Source organism: Amphiprion ocellaris, chromosome 12 (assembly GCF_022539595.1).
Source record: "Amphiprion ocellaris isolate individual 3 ecotype Okinawa chromosome 12, ASM2253959v1, whole genome shotgun sequence".
NCBI classification, from domain to species: Eukaryota; Metazoa; Chordata; class Actinopteri; family Pomacentridae; genus Amphiprion; species Amphiprion ocellaris.
In genome coordinates this window covers 492,327-505,720 of record NC_072777.1, presented here as the reverse complement: position 1 = coordinate 505,720, position 13,394 = coordinate 492,327, and the positions used below count along the sequence as shown (strand labels likewise).

Sequence of the window (13,394 nt, the reverse complement as noted above, 5' to 3'; positions counted from 1 at the left end):
GGCAGATGTGGAGCTGTAGGGCAGATGTGGGGCTGTAGGGGGCAGATATGGAGCTGTAGGGGGCAGATGTGGAGCTGTAGGGGGAAGATGTGGAGCTGTAGGGGGCAGATGTGGAGCTGTAGGGCAGATGTGGAGCTGTAGGGCAGATGTGGAGCTGTAGGGGGCAGATGTGGAGCTGTAGGGCAGATGTGGAGCTGTAGGGGGCAGATGTGGAGCTGTAGGGCAGATGTGGGGCTGTAGGGGGCAGATGTGGAGCTGTAGGGGGCAGATATGGAGCTGTAAGAGGCAGATGTGGAGCTGTAGGGGGCAGATGTGGAGCTGTAGGGCAGATGTGGAGCTGTAGGGCAGATGTGGGGCTGTAGGGGGCAGATATGGAGCTGTAGGGGGCAGGTGTGGAGCTGTAGGGGGCAGATATGGAGCTGTAGGGGGCAGATGTGGGGCTGTAGGGGGCAGATGTGGAGCTGTAGGGGGCAGATATGGAGCTGTAGGGGGCAGATGTGGGGCTGTAGGGGGCAGATGTGGAGCTGTAGGGGGCAGATGTGGAGCTGTAGGGGGCAGATGTGGGGCTGTAGGGCAGATGTGGGGCTGTAGGGCAGATGTGGAGCTGTAGGGGCAGATGTGGAGCTGTAGGGGCAGATGTGGAGCAGATGGTGGTTTGTGGGGCAGATAGTGTTGGTTTGTGGGGCAGATGGTGGTTTGTGGGGCAGATATTGTTTTGTGGGGCAGATGGTGGTTTGTGGGGCGGATATTGTTTTGTGGGGCAGATGGTGGTTTGTGGGGCGGATAGTGTTGGTTTGTGGGGCAGATGGTGGTTTGTGGGGCGGATAGTGTTGGTTTGTGGGGCAGATGGTGGTTTGTGGGGCAGATAATGTTGGTTTGTGGGGCAGATGGTGGTTTGTGGGGCAGATAATGTTGGTTTGTGGGGCAGATGGTGGTTTGTGGGGCAGATAATGTTGGTTTGTGGGGCAGATGGTGGTTTGTGGGGCAGATAGTGTTGGTTTGTTGTTTATTTCATGTAAATCTGAATTTTTCTGATTTCTTTATTAATATCGTCTATCAGGTTGTAAATTCACAGCGTTAATTTTCAGAAAAAACTTTCTAAACTTTAGAAATGTAAAATCAAAATTATATAAATTGACTCAAAACAATGACAATAAAGGCATTTGATTTGAAAACAAATTATATCAATCTAAATTTACTGATATTATTCATAAATATAGATTTACTGAAAATAAATTATTTAAATATAAATGTACTAAAAATACATTATATAAAAATAGATTTAACAAAAATAAATTATATAAATATAAATTAACTGAAAATAAATAATATTAATATAGATTTTTTGCGCCTTCAGATGATTCTTCTGATTTTCCTTCTTAGATTCCACCATCGTTTTCTTCAGGCTGAATTCCAGAGAAAATAAAAAGCACAACGGTGAGTTTAACGATGAATCATGTTTTCTATTTAAATAAAGAAAATCCTGAAGTTGGAGAAATTTAAACCTTCAGGTTGATTTTTAGAATAAATTTTAGGAACGTTGAACTGAGAGGAATGAATATCAAACTTTAAACATTAATATCAGCTGTTGAAGCTTAGAACGTTTAGAACTAGAACCAGGACCAGGAACGTTCAGGAGATCCGTGGTTCTATGAGTTCTGGTCAACCAGAGGTGAACTTCTCATCTTCAGGTTCTTCTCAGAAACATTCAGTCTGAGGCGCTGGAAGACGAAGACGACGTCGCTTAAAATGAAGTCGCTTCAGTTAAATTTTCTTCAGCAGTTTTAGTCTTTCTCCTGTTTTAATTCAACAACAAATTAATTTTTATTTGTTTATTTGAACACATGATGTTTAATTCTGGACAACAACTAATGAACTGTATTTTAAACACACTAGATGCTGATATTATTAATATTATCTCAACTCAATTCTTCAAAATAATGTTTGAAACTAAAGTTTTCTCACAACCAAACATTTAAATATAAAAAACAACATTTGGTCTCAACAACAAAACATTCATTAACAGCCTGCATCAGTTTTCTGGAGTTTAAATTAATTCTGATTAAATTATCTTCAACCAACAAACTAGAGAGTTACAGGAATGAACTTTAACTTTTTAAATTCATTATTAAAGCTGAGCTGATCTAATGAGTTCTTTAATCCTCCTGCTGTCTTCATTTACAGGCACCAAAAAATATTGTTTCATCGTCTGACAAAAATCCAAAAATTCAGCAAAAAAATTCCCCAAATTTCTGAAAATTTGCAAAACCTTCAGGAAGAAGATTCCAGTAATTCCTTAAAGGTTTCCCTTAAAAGTTTTACTTAAAAAATCCCCCAAATTTGACAAGGAAATTCTTGTAAATATTTTCAAAAAATGAGTAAAAAATCTTCCAAAAACATCCTAAAAATATCTAAAGTGATTCCATATATATCAGTAAAACTTCTGATATTTTCTTGAAGAACATTCACATAAAAATCAACCAAAATCCAGCGAAATTCACTGGATTTTGTTTGATTTTTATGTGAATGTTCTTAAGAAGCTTTTTTTTTTTTTTACATTTCTTCTTTTCCACCAAAAAGAAATTCCCAAAAATGTTGAAAATGTGGACATCAGAAGTTTCACTGTGAAAATATTTTTTCTTCCACATTTTCAAACTTTAAAACGGGTTAATTTGACCAGCAGGATGACACGAGGGTTAATGATCTTTTCTTCTTCAGCAGATGTGTTCTGTTTTGCTGTTTCTGGTGGGAGCAGGATTGTGGGTCGGTCTGTGGAGCTCCAGGTCTTTATGTCCTGACACACTGATCAGGACTTTAATTTGCACTAATTGAGAGTTTCTCCTGCTGCAGGATGAAGGATTTAGAGGATTCCTGCTTGGAGGACGACGGCTGAACAAACACTGATCCTCTGCTGGCTCTGAGTGCTGCTGGCGCTCCTCCAGGTCCATGATCGCTCCGTCAGGTCCTCCATGATGCTTCCTCTTTCCTCACTTCCCTCAGCAAACAAACAGCTCCAACATAACGTCGAGGTAGCTCACAGCTGGAGAACGGATCATCTCCATCTGGACGAGAACCTTCAGGAGCACGTCCGTAGACTGGAGGTCAGCAGGAAGCGGCTGATTTCTGCTACGTGACTCAGGATTCCTGCTGATGGAGGCTGAGATGTTCTTTAAACCTGGAGCAGGATGGCAATCAGAGGAGCCTCAGTAATCAGATTACTTTTGTCTCTGGTATCAGATTACTAACTACAGATTTCATGGATTAGATTCAGGCTCCACAGCAGGAACTCAGTGGAACTAAGGTGAGGTTCTTTGGTTCCTCCTTCAGTCCTCCTCATGGAGGAAACCAGAGTCCACTCATTTCTGCTCACATCTTCTCACATTCTTCTCTGTGTTCTTCAGCTGCTCTTTGCTGTAGGGGTTCTGTTGCTCTACCTTTCTCTGGAGAACACCTCAAAGGTTCTGCTGGCTTCAGGACTCACTGTCCAGGTCCTAGTTCCACTTGGTTCTAGAGGAGAAGCTCTGATGTGATGTTGTTCTCTGGATGTTCTCCTGCTGGAATATTCCTCTTCTCCATCTGGTCAGCCAGTATTGTGGTTCCTCCTCAGACCTTCATGCTGCATCTAGAAATGTCTTCAACACCTTCTGACCTCATGCAGCCCCAGATCATCATACTCCCACCTCCGTGCTTCACTGTCAGGACTCTGCATCCACTGTGGTAGTCCTGGTCAGGTTCTCACCAAACATCTGGACTCCATCTGAGCCCAACTCACTGATCTTCATCTGACCAAAGAATGTTCTCCAACATCCATCAGGCTTCTTCTCATGTTCTTCAGCAAATTTTCATCTGGAAGTTTAGTTCTGAGCAGCAACCAGGTTTAGTTCTGGTCCTCCGTCCATAGAGGTTGATGTTCTGAAGGTTCCTTCACACTGTCTGAGCTTCACACTAACTCTGGTTTCCATGGAGAACCCCTGAGCCAAGTCTGAAGCAGCTGCTGTCTGGAGAAAGTAGTTCACTGTCTGTGGAGTCATTTTAGGAGCTCTGATTAGTGGTACTATGACTCCTTCTAGACCTCCTGATTAGTGGTTCTACGACTCCTTCTAGACCTCCTGATTAGTGGTACCAAGACTCCTTCTAGACCTCCTGATTAGTGGTACTATGACTCCTTCTAGACCTCCTGATTAGTGGTACTATGACTCCTTCTAGACCTCCTGATTAGTGGTACCAAGACTCCTTCTAGACCTCCTGATTAGTGGTACTATGACTCCTTCTAGACCTCCTGATTAGTGGTACTATGGCTCCTTCTAGACCTCCTGATTAGTGGTACTATGACTCCTTCTAGACCTCCTGATTAGTGGTACTATGACTCCTTCTAGACCTCCTGATTAGTGGTACTATGACTCCTTCTAGACCTCCTGATTAGTGGTACTATGACTCCTTCTAGACCTCCTGATTAGTGGTACCAAGACTCCTTCTATACCTCCTGATAAGTGGTACTATGACTCCTTCTAGACCTCCTGATAAGTGGTACTATGACTCCTTCTAGACCTCCTGATTAGTGGTACTATGACTCCTTCTAGACCTCCTGATTAGTGGTACTATGACTCCTTCTAGACCTCCTGATTAGTGGTACTATGACTCCTTCTAGACCTCCTGATTAGTGGTACCAAGACTCCTTCTATACCTCCTGATAAGTGGTACTATGACTCCTTCTAGACCTCTTGATTAGTGGTACTATGACTCCTTCTAGACCTCCTGATTAGTGGTACTATGACTCCTTCTAGACCTGATTAGTGGTACTATGACTCCTTCTAGACCTCTTGATTAGTGGTACTCTGACTCCTTCTAGACCTCTTGATTAGTGGTACTATGACTCCTTCTAGACCTCTTGATTAGTGGTACTATGACTCCTTCTAGACCTCCTGATTAGTGGTACTATGACTCCTTCTAGACCTCCTGATTCCTGCTGACTCTGTGCTTCACTGGTTTTTAGTTGCTCACTGATCTTCCTGGATCTTTTTCCATCTTTGTCGAGTCTCTCAGTCAGATGTTTCTCTTCCTCTGTTCAGTTCTTCTCCATGTGGAGCCATGATGCAGACATAGATAGACCCAGTCCATAATTCCAGGACTGAGAACGTTCTGCTGTTCTCAGCTCATTTAGAGCCATGTTCATCAGTTGGACTGACTGGAATCACAGCTGGACTCGTTGGTTCTCTGAGTAACTACGTTGGAGTCTTAATTTAAATATTGTCTCTATGAAATATTTGTTTGTGATTATTCATCAGAGGACAGTAATCTGATTACTGTGAGGTGAGTTTAGAGTCACTGAAATGATTTTATCCAGGACCGTTCTCTGTTTGTGATGAAGCTGCTGCAGATGAAACATTTTCTGCTGAAAGGAGAAAACTTTCCCATTCTGAGTGATTTCAAACCAATAATTCCACATTTTTCTGCTAATTCTGGTCAATAGAAAACAATGAACTCATTACAGCTTCATCTTCACTCTAAACGCAGTGAACTTTCCTCCAAATGAAAGTCTGCGTGACGGATAAAGACACATTTACATCACTAAACGCTGTCGGCTGCTGCTTCCAGTTGGAGTGTGTCAACGCAGCATAATAACCCGTTTACAGTTTGTTCTTGGCCCGAAAGCCGGCCAGAGGAGGAGGAAGAAAGCAGCAGCCAGCCCAGAGGGATTATGGGTGCAGCTATTCTTCATCTATTGTGGCTCAACAACAGGCGGAGTGTGGGGTGGCAGCGTGGCCGGACGAAGAATGGACCAGACTCTCGGAGGGACAGCTGCCATGTGGCAGAGGAAGCCGAGGACACAGATGGGAGCCGGGCCTCCCACCTGTACCTGCTCTGAATGCTGCAGCCCGGCGATTCGGCACCTGTTCTGAGCAGATACCGGCCCGGCAGCGGCTCAGAGGGAGGCCGGTACCGCTGCCAGATTCCATTTAAAGCTGCAGAACGTAGAGGAAGGATGGAGAAATGTTCCTCCAGAACGCTCCGTAAACTCTCTATAGCAGCAGCACATGAATGCAGCGTGGCCTATTTCACTGCAGGCTGCATTAGTGCTGCATTAGTGCTGCAGCGTGGTGCCGACTGCAGCAGATGATCCCCAGAGAACCAGAACTCCTCGCTTGGACCACGACGTTCTAGTGTCCTTCCTAATTACAGCCTGAATGTTCCATTTAACAGATAGAACGTCTGATCTGTTCCGTGTTCTATGTGTTCTCATGTGTTCTCATGTGTTCTATGTGTTCTCATCTGTTCTGTGTTCTCTTGTGTTCTCATGTGTTCTATGTGTTCTATATGTTCTCATGTGTTCTTTGTGTTCTCATGTGTTCTATATGTTCTCATCTGTTCTGTTTTCTCTTGTTCAATTCAATTTTCAATTCAATTTTATTTATATAGCGCCAATTACAGTCAAATTGTCTCGAGACGCTTTACAGAACCCATATGCCTGAACCCCAGAGCAGCCCTAAGGAGACAGTGGCAGGAAAACACCCTTTTAACAGGGAAAAAAAACCTTGAGCAGAACCTGGATCTAATGTGGGGGAACCATCTGCTGCTGGCTGGACGAGTTGAGAGGGACAGAAGAGGTAGAGAGGTAGAGATAGAGATAGAGGGATAGAGATAGAGGATTGTGTTCTCATGTGTTCTATGTGTTCTATATGTTCTCATGTGTTCAGTGTGTTCTCATATGTTCTCATGTGTTCTTTGTGTTCTCATGTGTTCTCATGTGTTCTATGTGTTCTCTTGTGTTCTCATGTGTTCTGTGTGTTCTCATATATTCTCATGTGTTCTCATGTGTTCTTTGTGTTCTCATGTGTTCTCATGTGTTCTATGTGTTCTCTTGTGTTCTCATGTGTTCTGTGTGTTCTCATATATTCTCATGTGTTCTCATGTGTTCTTTGTGTTCTCATGTGTTCTCATGTGTTCTATGTGTTCTCTTGTGTTCTATGTGTTCTATATGTTCTCATGTGTTCTCGTGTGTTCTGTGTGTTCTCATATGTTCTCATGTGTTCTCATGTGTTCTTTGTGTTCTCATGTGTTCTATGTGTTCTCTTGTGTTCTCATGTGTTCTCATGTGTTCTATGTGTTCTCATGTGGAAGGAGAACCGGGTTTTTTAATGGATGTAATACAGAAATAAACAGAAGAACATTAGAGCTGGGACTCCCTGTTCTACTGTTCTACTGTACTATTGTACTACTGCAGACCTGGGCATCCTACGGCCCGCGGGCCACATCCAGCCCGCCGGATGACTCTGACTGGCCCGTATGAGGTCATTGGAAAATATTAAAAGTCAATGCAAATATATATCATCACAATACATGCAAACAATACGCCTGCACTGCTTTTATTTTGAAAGATCTGCTAAGTTACCGTTTTTTCGCGCGTGCTTTCCATACTTAGCATAAGGTTTATGCGCTGATTGGTTTGTTGGTCAGCTTCAGCCCGGGAAGATGTCAGCTAACGGCAAAGAAAGAAAAACTGATTCCGAATGCAGAGTTTTTAACAAGGCGTGGACTTCCAAGTATTTCTTCACTGCAGTCAGAGGTAAAGCTGTGTGTCTAGTTTGTGGAGAACAGCTCGCGGTGCTCAAGGATTATAATCTGAATCGACACTACGAGACCAAACATGCGGAGAAGTACAAACTTTTGACTGATGCAGAGCGGGGAGGATGTCTGAAGGTTTGCTAGCTAAACTGCTAAAGCAGCAATGACTTTGTTTTACCAAAGCTGACATCAAGGGATGCAGCAGTCAAGACGAGTTTTCTAATATCCTACAAAATCGCCAAAAATGGTAAACCATTCTCTGATGGAGAGTTTATAAAAGAATGTCTGGTGGACTCTGCAGCGTTTATATGCCCGGAGAAGAAAGGAGCGTTCGTTAATGTGACCCTTTGGAGGCGAACCGTAACGAGGCGGGCGGAGAGCATCGCGGAAAATCTGGAGCTTCAGCTGCACAACAAAGTGGACGATTTTGACGTTTTGTCCTTGGCTCTGGACGAGAGCTGTGATGTCCGTGACACAGCCCAGTTACTTATCTTTGTATGTGGACTAACAAAAACCTTTGAGATGAGGAGGAGCTGGCAGCTGTGCAGCCAATGAAGGAACCACGACGGTTCACTGAGGTAAATACATGCATGAACAAGCTGGGACTAAAATGGGAGAGTTTGGTTGGTGTTACAACTGATGACTGTCCAAATTTGACAGGGAAAAATGTTGGACTTTTGAAACGGATGCAAGATAAAGTGACTGAAGTAAACCCAGAACAGAAACTGATATTTTTGCACTGTATTATACATCAGGAGGTGCTGTGTAAGTCAGTGCTAAAAATCAACCACGTGACTGATGTTGTAACTAAAGCAGTTAACTTCATCAGGGCAAGAGCATTGAATTACAGACAGTTTGTTGTCTTTGTGGAGGAGATGATAGTGAACATGGTAACCTTGGTTACCAGACAGCTGTCAGATGGATCAGCCTGGACAAGATGCTTAAACGAGTTTGGGATCTGAGAGCAGAGATTCAAGAGTTGGACATTGTACATCATTGTATTGTGTAATTTACTGTTTTTATTGAGATATATTGAACATTGCTGTAAGTGTAGTGGGGAGCTGTTGTCTTTCTTTATGCTTCACAGTCATCTTAATGTAGATTTAGAAAAACTGACAACACCTCATAGCGTTCATGATGAACAAAAACTGACATGATAAGGCAAGTTTCAAATCTCTGCCAGCTGATGGTCACATTGTTGTAAAATAAATTCTGAGTGATGGCTTACTTACTTCATTTGTAAAAACAGTGACTGCTGAAAAGTAATTAAAGCACTTGGAAAATCAGTTTCACATTTTAAGTATGTCTTTATGATAGTAAATATCTACAACTCAGTAGGCAGCAATCATAGTTTGAATGAAAAAACAAAATCTTTCATTAAATAGTTCTGTTCTGTGTTCCACATTTTCATTATATCATTGTATTGTTTCATTTACTGTTTTTATTGAGCTATATATTGAGCAGAACTTTTAAGTGTACTGGTCTGGCCCTTAACAACCGTCAAAGTTTCTCATGTGGCCCCATATGAAAATTAATTGCCCACCTCTGCACTACTGTATGACTGTATTATTATATTGCTGTGTTATTGTACTACTGTATTTCTACTGCAGAATAACAGAAAATAACTATTTCATTTAAATTTCATCATATTTCAGAGTTTAAACCGTTTCTGGTCCTGATTTTCCATCAGGTGTATTTTTGTCTGAATGATTTTTTTATCTTTAAAACTTTGGTTCTTAAACAAATACTGAATACTAATTAAAATACCAAACAGTTTTTAAATGTATAATCTCAAATAAAAAGAAAAACTTGTTAAAAAAGTCTAAATCCTGTTATAAAACTAAATTCTGCTCCAGATTTTAAGAATCTGCTGTTAATTTGGGATCATATGAAGTTTTAGCATAAAAATCTTTCATATTTCATAGATATGGAGATTAAAAGAATCAAGATTTAAAAATGAGATTCAAACCAGAATATTATTAAAATACAAAGAAATGAAGTCAGAGTTTCATGGAGTTTGTCAGGAGATAAACTCTGATAGTGAGCAGGAATCTCAGACTGTACACTCATTCTGTTGGTTGTTTGTTGTTTATTGTTTGTTTTTAATGCTTATTGTAAACTGATTATTTGCTATCAAGATCAGATTACATCAGTTTGTTCTCCTTTCTGCACATTTTCATTCACAAGTTTGGAAAGTTTTGTTTTTACGTTGTGTTGTACTTAGGGCTGCCACAAACGACGCGTCGTTTGTGGCAGCCCTAGTTGTCAGTGAATGAAACTAAAACTATGACTAGATCTTATTTTTGATGTCTTTACATTAAACCATCTGCTTTTGGATTTTTAAATAATTTCATACATTTCAAAAAGCAGAAAATATCAATGTACAATAAAAGGACAAATAATTTATTAGTTAAAGGATGAGACTAATTCCTGCTGGATTCTCTTCCTGGACTCAGTTATTTAAACATTCTCTAAAAGGCAGTGTTAACTGAGTGTTTTAGGTGAAAACGTGGTGTTTACTGAGTTATTTCAGATATTCTTTAAAAGTGGTGTTTACCTTGCAGCATCCTGAGCTCCAGACTCTCTAATGACTCAGATGAGTGAAGTTGGAAGCTTTTACCAGCTGAGGTCAGACAAAGCAAAGCAGCATCCTGATGACGGACGCAGAGCTTTTAGTGTTTCACAACATTTAATCCATAAACCAGAGTCTTTAAATCTAATTATGGGTCTAATGGAGCAGTTAGTGTGTTGTGAAGCTGATCAGACGGTTCTTCATTAAATCACGAGCTTTAAAACTGGATTCAAATTTAAATTCATGTAAAAATATTGATTTTCTGACCACATTAATAAGTTGTGTTTACTAAAGCAAACAAACTTTTTATTGGCTGATTAATCTATTGAGAAAAGAACAGTTTTACATGTTTTACTTTTAATTTTACTGCCACAGAAACATCCATCTCACAGAATAATGGTGCATTTAACCAGAAATCAGAGTTGCAGTCTACTCTAGAACTTTCTCCAGGGGACGTTCTCCTCTTTGGACTTCAAGGATCTGGAACTCTGGAAATATTCCCAGTCTGAAGGTACAACTCTGATCATTGATAAAGTTACTGGAGATGAAGAACCAGATGTTCTGTATTGGTTGATTTTATATGAAATGAGCCACTATAGTAGGCATAAATCTCCATATCTAAGGTCAACAATCCATTAATACTAGTACTGATCAGTAGAAGGTGGTATTGTTAGACACTACTGTGAAAAAATATTTGCCCCCTTATTCTCAAATTGTTTTTTTTGTGCATATTTTCTCCACTTTAATGTCGAAGATCATCAAATTAATGCAAATATCAGACAAAGATAACACAAGTAAACACAAAATGCAGTTGATGATGATGATGATGATTTTATTTATTAAAGAATATAAACTCTTCACAGCTCCCTGCCCCTGTGTGAAAAAGTAATTGCCCCCTAAAGCTAATACCTGGTTGTTCCGCCCTCAGCAGCGTTTTCTAGAACTACCAGTGAGTCTTTCTTATCTCTGTGGAGATGTTCTGGTCCACTCTTCTCTACAGAATGGTTTAATTCAGCAGCACTGGAGGGTTTTCCAGCCTCAACTTCCTTTTTAAGGTCCTGCCAGGTTTCAATCAGATTCAGGTCCAGACTTTGACTCGGATGCTCCAGAACCTTTATTTAGTTCTTTAAGACGTTCAGAAGTTGACTTGCTGGTGTGCTTTGGATCGTTGTTCTGCTGCAGAACCCAAGTGAGCTTCAGTTGGAGGTCAGGAACTGATGGTGGAACGTTCTCCTTCAGGATGTTCTGGTAGAGATCAGAATTCATGGTTCCATCAATCACAGCAAGTCGTCCAGGTCCTCAGACCATCACACCACCACCACCACCATGCTGGACTGTTGAGGATGTTCTTTCTCCAGATGGAACGAGACACACACCTTCCAGAAAGTTCTACTTTGGTCTCATCAGCCCGTAGAATATTCTCCCTAAGGTCTTGGGGATCATCCAGATGTTTGCTTCCTTCATGTTTTTGTTGGTCATCAGTGGTTTTCTCCTTGGAACTCTGCCATGGATCCATTTCTGTCCAGTCTCTTCCTTATTGTTGAATCATGAACTCTGACCTTAACTGAGGCCAGGGAGGCCTGCAGATCTTCAGATGTTCTCCTGGGTTCCTTTGTGACCTCCTGGATGAGTCGTCTCTGTGCTCTTGGGGTTAATTTTGGAAGGCCGGAAAGTTCTCCACTGTTCCATGTTTTCTCCACTGTGGTTCTCTGGAGTCCTGAAGCTTTAGAAATGGTTTTGAACCCTTTCCAGACTGATAGATGTCAAATGTTCTTGAATCTCTTTGGATCATTTAGTTGCAGCTTTCTGAGATCTTCTGGTCGTCTTCATTTAGTCAGACAGGTTCTATTGAAGTGGTTTCTGGATTGAACAGGTCTGGAGGTCATCAGGTTTGGGTGTGGTCGGTGAAACTGAACTCTCTTTCCAAAATATGTGATTATCCACAGTTAATCCATGATTTAACAAGGGGGGCAATTACTTTTTCAAACAGGGCAGGTAGGTTTGGATCGTTTTTATCCTTAAAACATTAAATTGTCATTTAAAAACTGCATTTTGTGTTTGCTTTGGTGATTTTTCACTGATATTTAAATCAGTTTGATGATCTGAAACATTTAAATGGGAAAATATCCAAAAAAATAAGAATTAGAGAAGGGGGCAGATACTTTTCAGGCCCTGTAAATACACCAGGTGGTCTGGTTGCTCCTGGAAGCGTCTCTGAGCTGCAGTCTGAACAGATTCATGTCAGATTCCTGATGAATGCTGTAGTTCCAACAGACAGGAACATCTCCGCACATCTTCTGCTGCTTATTCACCATAAAGTACGTCAGCTGTGACTTCCCCCCGCCTTGATCCGAGCTGTTTACGCTCACATTCGTGGTTGCTCCGCTCCGGCTGACCTTGGCATCACTTCCAGCATCACTCCCATCCCTCTGAGTTACGTTACGACTCGAATATTCGGGATGTTGTTGATGTCTGAGCTGAAGGAATCCCTTCCTGCTGGATGCTTCCTTAAAGACTCCACATCAAACCCAGTCTCATGGAAGTGAGTCACTGGCGTCCCCAGAGCCCCGACACTTCAGCCGACTGCATGTTGACAGCTGGAAAACAGGAAACGAGCCTGGTAGGGCAGTTGGAAGAAAAGTTACAGCAGCAACGGCTGAAAGCTGCCAGAAGAAAGAAACTGTATGACCTGTAGACCACGTATGAACTGTTAGACCACATATGACCTGTCAGACCATGTGTGACCTGTAGACCACGTATGACCTGTTAGACCACGTATGACCTGTTAGAACACGTATGACCTGTTAGAACACGTATGACCTGTTAGATCACGCATGATCTGTCAGATCACGCATGACCTGTTAGACCACGTATGACCTGTAGATCACGTATGACCTGTAGACCACGTATGACCTGTAGACCACGTATGACCTGTTAGACCATGTACGACCTGCAGTCAACTAAAAACTTGTGTTCATGATTAAGAAAGAATAAAATATATAGATATACAAGGAAATCAGTACTGGTTGGAACATCATCACTTTTTAATCAACTTGAGAACTTGTGTTTCTTCTATTAATCATTAAAAATTAAAATTTTAACTTTCCATTGTGGAGGAAAAGTGAATAACTTCAACTTAATGTAGTTTGTTGGATGAACATGTTTCTATTGGAAGTTGTCAGAGCTTAAGAAGATGGATGCAAACTGTTGACTCTTGGATTATAATGTTGGACGAAAGGTTGGACGGTTCCCAACAAAT

At 41.4% G+C, this 13,394-nt stretch overlaps 1 long non-coding RNA gene across 1 annotated transcript; it reads left to right on the top strand.

Annotated features, from left to right (window-relative positions):
- Positions 1-539: 539 nt before the first annotated feature.
- Positions 540-8,849, top strand: LOC129350122 (uncharacterized). Its single transcript, XR_008603375.1, has 2 exons — positions 540-1,437; positions 2,851-8,849. It is a non-coding gene; the product is annotated as an uncharacterized LOC129350122 (long non-coding RNA).
- The last annotated feature ends 4,545 nt before the right edge of the window (positions 8,850-13,394 follow it).